This window comes from Pseudochaenichthys georgianus, chromosome 24, assembly GCF_902827115.2.
Source record: "Pseudochaenichthys georgianus chromosome 24, fPseGeo1.2, whole genome shotgun sequence".
In the NCBI taxonomy this organism is placed as follows: Eukaryota; Metazoa; Chordata; class Actinopteri; order Perciformes; family Channichthyidae; genus Pseudochaenichthys; species Pseudochaenichthys georgianus.
Genome location: NC_047526.1, coordinates 1,648,693 through 1,654,692, shown reverse-complemented (window position 1 = coordinate 1,654,692; position 6,000 = coordinate 1,648,693).

The window sequence follows — 6,000 nt, the reverse complement described above, 5'->3', positions numbered from 1 at the left end:
TAATTTATCTGATGAATCGTTAGAACATTTATTTTTCTCATGCCCTTTTTCTAAATTGTTTTGGTCGAATGTGAGAGATTGGTTGTTACTTAAATTAACAAACATTTCGGCCTTCAAAATATATCACATTTTATATTATATTGATAATTTGGATTCTCCCATATCTGATTTGGTAAATATAATTATTATTTTGGGTAAATATCATTTACATTGTAGTAAATGGAGAGGAGGCAAGCCCTCCTTTCACTGTTTCATAAATGAGTTCAAGTCCTTTTTTCTGTCCCTTAGGAAAATGCAATCTTGTAACATGTCTATAAAGATTTGCAATGACATTTCCAAATGGTTATCATTTTAAGTAAGCTTAATGCCTCTCAAATGTTTTTGTGCCTTTATGCTTTTTTCTCTCCCCCTGGCTCTTATTGGATGTATTTTTTTTTTTGTCTTATTGTGAATGAATGTCTTGCACTTATGTTGATAAGTTGATGATATCCTCACCGAGCTTTTGTATGTTTTAAAAATGTTCAATAAAACATTTATATATAAAAAAAAAAAAAAAAAGTACCAGATGTGTTCGGGCTACCAGATATGTTCGGGTGTATTTCCGTCGAACCCGTCATCCGTCATATCCGTCTACTCACCTCCCTCTGCTCCCAGCGCTCTGCTGCTACACACCGGCCGCCTGCGGAACTGCAGCCGGAGGAACTCGGTACAGCTTGTTATTTGTGTGTCCTTGTGCACATAAATAATGTTTCTAATTATTTACAATTAAAAAATATATATATTCTGCGTTACTTTAGCCAACACTTTTATAAGGCCACTAGATTAGATAATTAGGAAATGTGTAGATAGAATACATATCTTTCAGGTTGTTATTTTGTCATTATGTTTCATGTTTTATTTACCTTTTAGTATTTTTATATAGTATCTGAACTTTGGAGAGGAGTTGGGAGACACACGACACATCAAATCACATCTACAGATCAAGACAAAGCGAATGGAAGTACTCCCATACTCCTAGCGTGAAAATGTTTGTGAAAACGTGTGCAAAGTCTCCGAAAATCCTAAAAATAAGCTCATATTTGAATTCCCCATAAAAAAACAAATCATTCAGTAAAAACAAGGCCCCACTGATCATCTACTCTCTGAGACGATTCCAGGGATGTCTGGCTTGAGTTTCTACCACCAGGGAAAGTGGACAAAAGTGCCCGAGATCAGCCTCTTAATTTACCCAGGGCCTAGTGCTTGGCTTTGGGCATGAAAATTCAGGAAACGTTTTATTAAATATCTGAACTTTGGAGAGGAGTTGGGGGACACACGACACATCAAATCACATCTACAGATCAAGACGAATCGAATGGAATTACTAGCGTGTGAAAATGTTTGTGAAAAACGTGTGCAAAGTCTCTGAAAACGGAGCAGTGGCTGTGATGCTAGCTTTGCGGCTAGCGGTTAGTTGTTGTTGTTTGAAGTTGTTGCTATGGAAACAACATGACGGAGAAAAAATTAATAACTTCTACATATAATAACGGACAAAGTAAAGAATGAAGTGGAGGCTATGCCTGTTTGAAGTTGTTGCTATGGAAACAACATGACGGAGAAAAAGTATAATCTTCTATATATAATAACGGACAAAGTAAAGAATGAAGTGTCGGCTATGTTTAAATGTTCGGAATTTGACCATCATGGCACTCTTGAGTTGCCGTAAAATATGACGGATATGACGGATGCGACGGAAATACACCCGAACACATCTGGTACCCCGAACACATCTGGTACCTACACCGGGACGCCAATACGGAAGTGCCACACACTGCAGTTCATATATTGGCCGATAGGCGATGACTGCAGAAAGGAGCAATTTCCATAGACCCCATGTTAAAATGCCCAACTTTACAGCATAAAAAAACATGTTTCTATCCCTGGCTGCAATAAATATTATTATGAATATAGTTAGGTTCCACCTTCATGATTATGGATCTGTGAGTGAATTGTTTTCTAACACTACCCTTTTATTTATATTAGGTCTTAAAGATTTTGCATAAATTAGGGCGTGGTCACATTGAGTGACGGCTCTGTCAAGTGACTGCTGCTGCTAGCTTCTTGTCTCTCTGCTAGCTGCTCCGTGAAGCTACAGGGACTCTGCCTGGTCAGTTCATCCAGGGAACACAACTTGAAGCCGGCCGTGTTTGTTTGTTCTTAATGCTTATATATCGGACTATTGTGACTCGCTCTGCGGTTAAAACAGACGGTGCATGCATGCGGTTTTGCGGTAAGTGAAATTCGAGTACTTTATTTATGTGTTAATGATTTTAATCAGCTACGTAATGAATGTTAAGGCTTGGGTTAGCGTGTAGCGAGTGGTAGCTACATTGGTGCTAACGATGCTAATCGTAGCCTCCAAGTTAAAACCATAGACTGTATATAAAGGTTCAAACGAAATAGACAAGTGTTAAGTGGGATAATACTGTAGAACAAACGGCTTCTGTTTGAGGTTATAAAATAAGGTCATCCTTGTAACTTAGAGAGATATTTTATTATGTAGGTAGGAACTGTATGCATCGCTAAGGTTAATTTAAATTGGCTATGCTCAAGTATGTAGACAAGCTAACGTCGAAGTAGTGTATGTGAAATCAACCTCACAATAAGATGTGTGTATATTACAAATAATAATGTCATATTTCAAGATGATTACTTAGATATTACAATATGGTTGGTTGAGCTGGAGTTCATTATCGAGCTTACATGTTAAGGTCACAGTCATCTGAAGAACGAACCCAAACCTTGTTGTTTTTATTAATTGCATTACCAAATGGGTATCAAATAAACATTGTAACACAACTTCCAAAGTTACAGTAAAATAAAAAGGACCCTGACTCGGACAATACACAATCCAACATGTTCAACAGAAGAGAATCAGTTATATTGTTTGTACACATGGTACTTTACATATATATCTGTTTGTTTAAGGTGTCCAGGTGATGCAGACAGGCTGGACCAGAGAGTGAGAGACAGAACTGGACTCCTCACAGCAGTGAACTTCAGCTCAGGTACAAAGACTCTTTTTTTCATACTGTACAAAGAATCAAGAAAGATATTGGTTTAAATAAATGAAGTATTGACTTGAATACACTGATATACATTCCATTAAACAATACTAGATCACCTACACATCAGTTAAGTTGAGGGTTTTTACCATGCAACAAGTTACATTTAGATATTTAGCAATATGACTTTTTCAGCTTTATAATTTAATGTATTGAAGGCAAAGATATTTAACACATAGTGAGAACTGCTACTATTTATCTCTCAATATTGTCTGTAAACAACGTGGTAAAAGTTATTCTTTCAGTGAGACAACAGAGCAAGCTTCTACAGTTGCACTACGTTTTGTAACAGTTAAATATTATTTTGATAATAACATATATTTCAATGTTGATGAACTTCATACTGTTCATTCATAATCTGATTGTCTTTGTAGCTCTGTTGAAATAAAAAAAAAAAACATTACAATTACAAAATAATTATATCAAGAGCTACGTAATGAATGTTAAAATGCCGGTGGCGCGTGCAGACGCAGCGGCTCGGCTCTCTCTCTGTTTGTTTGTATACGTTTTAGTGTGTTTACTTTCTAGCAGCAAGGTAGTAGCCTTTAATACATATGACCGAGCTCAATTATTTTTCATCCGGAACACCCACACTGATCTCCGTTTGGACACAACTTTCATCCCTCCGGAGATTCTACGCAGCCCGGAGGCAATCGGTTTCACCGTCCCACCAGCGAGGTGCCGCCGCCGGCGGAAGGAGAGAAGACAGAAGCGGGGTAAGCGAGCTGGGCTAAGGGCTAGGCTAAAGGCTAACCCGTACAGACCGGCGCTTCCGAGCCTATTCCTCGCCAACACCAGGTCTCTAATCAACAAGATGGACGAGATCAGGGTGAGGTGTGCACCCCACTGTGTGACGATCATCACAGAGTCCTGGCTGAACCACAACATCCCTGACGCCGCTATCGAGCTAGCCGGATGCTCTATTCACAGAGCGGATCGCACGAAGGACTCCGGAAAGAGCCGAGGGGGTGGACTTTGTGTCTACGTAAACAACAGCTGGTGCACAGCAGCGGACATTGTTAGTAAACATTGCTGCCCAAACTTGGAGGCATTAACGGTAAAGTGCAGACCTTTCTTGTTACCGAGAGAATTTACAACAATAATACTGATTGTCGTCTACATCCCCTCCCAAGCTAACGCTAAATTAGCACTGGAAAAGCTACATGATGACATCAACAAACAGCTGACGGCGCACCCGGACGGTGTAGTCATTGTAGCAGGTGATTTTAACCATGTTAATCTCAAAGCAGTCTTGCCTAAATTCTATAAAAATGTGAACTTCCCAACAAGAGAAAACAACGTCCTGGACCAGGTCTACACAAACATCCCAGGGGCATTTAAAGCAACAGCATCCCCACATCTAGGACAATCTGACCACATCTCACTAATTCTGACTCCAGCTTACAAACCACAGATCTGCAAAACAAAACCAGCTATCAGGACAGTACAAGTGTGGTCTGAGGAAGCCACCTCAATGCTACAAGACTGTTTTGAACGCACAGACTGGGATTTGTTTGCTGAAGGGTCAGATCTTGGGGAATACACTGAGACAGTACTAGGATACATAAACTTCTGCACAGCGAATGTTTTAACTCAGAAGACAATAAAGCTGTTTCCAAATCAAAAGCCATGGATTACTAGCAATGTGAAGTCATTGCTTAAGGAGCGGGACGCAGCATTCAGGTCTGGGGACAAACAATCTTACAGTGAAGCACGGGGGAAACTCAAGAGGGGCATCAGGGATGCTAAGCATGATCACAAGCAACGTATTGAGGATCACTTTGCTAACAACAACAACCCCCGCAGCATGTGGAACGGTATCAGGGCACTAACCGACTACAAAAGCACCAATCTGCTGCCCAGCAATGATGCAGAACTCCCTGATGTCCTAAACCAGTTTTTCGCCCGCTTTGACACCCCGGGAGAGGAATCTGCTCCACTCATCCACCCACCTGCTGAGGAGACAACGCTGGTTCTACAGCACCATCAGGTGAGGACCACTCTGAGGAAAATCAGACCTAGCAAAGCTGCAGGCCCAGACGGAGTGCCCGGCCGGGTACTGAAGGCATGTGCGGACCAGCTGACAGAGGTGTTTACTGATATATTCAAACTCTCATTACAACAAGCTACTGTTCCAACATGCCTCAAATCCTCAACCATCATTCCAGTGCCTAAAAAGACATCTGTGAAGTGCCTAAATGACTATCGCCCAGTCGCGCTTACACCAATAGTCATGAAGTGTTTTGAGAAACTGGTGCTTGCCCATATCAGAACAATCGTCCCACCTGACCTTGACAAGCATCAGTTTGCCTACAGGCCAAACCGCTCCACAGAAGACGCCATAAACTCAGCCCTCCACACCTCTCTGACACATCTGGAATTACCAGGCAGTTATGTGAGGATGCTATTTTTGGATTTTAGCTCTGCATTCAACACCGTCATGCCCCACAAACTGGTCAGCAAACTGAATATTCTTGGCTTTGGCTCTTCACTTTGCTCGTGGGTCATGGACTTCCTGACTGACAGACCACAGCAAGTCAGAGTCGGTAAGCACCTATCATCCCCCCTTATACTAAACACAGGAACCCCACAAGGTTGTGTGCTTAGTCCCATGCTCTTCACACTCTTTACTAGCGACTGCACCCCCATCCACACCTCCAACTCCATAGTAACATTTGCAGACGACACCACAGTAGTCGGTCTTATTACAGACAATAAGGAGACAGCCTACAGGCTCGAGGTGGAACATCTGACTGACTGGTGTAAGGCACACAACCTTGTCCTTAACACCTCCAAAACTAAGGAGCTCATTGTTGATTTCAGGAGGACAAAAAAGGAAGTCCATCTCCCCTCCACATCCATGGAGAAGCAGTGGAGAGCGTGGAAGACCTACGGT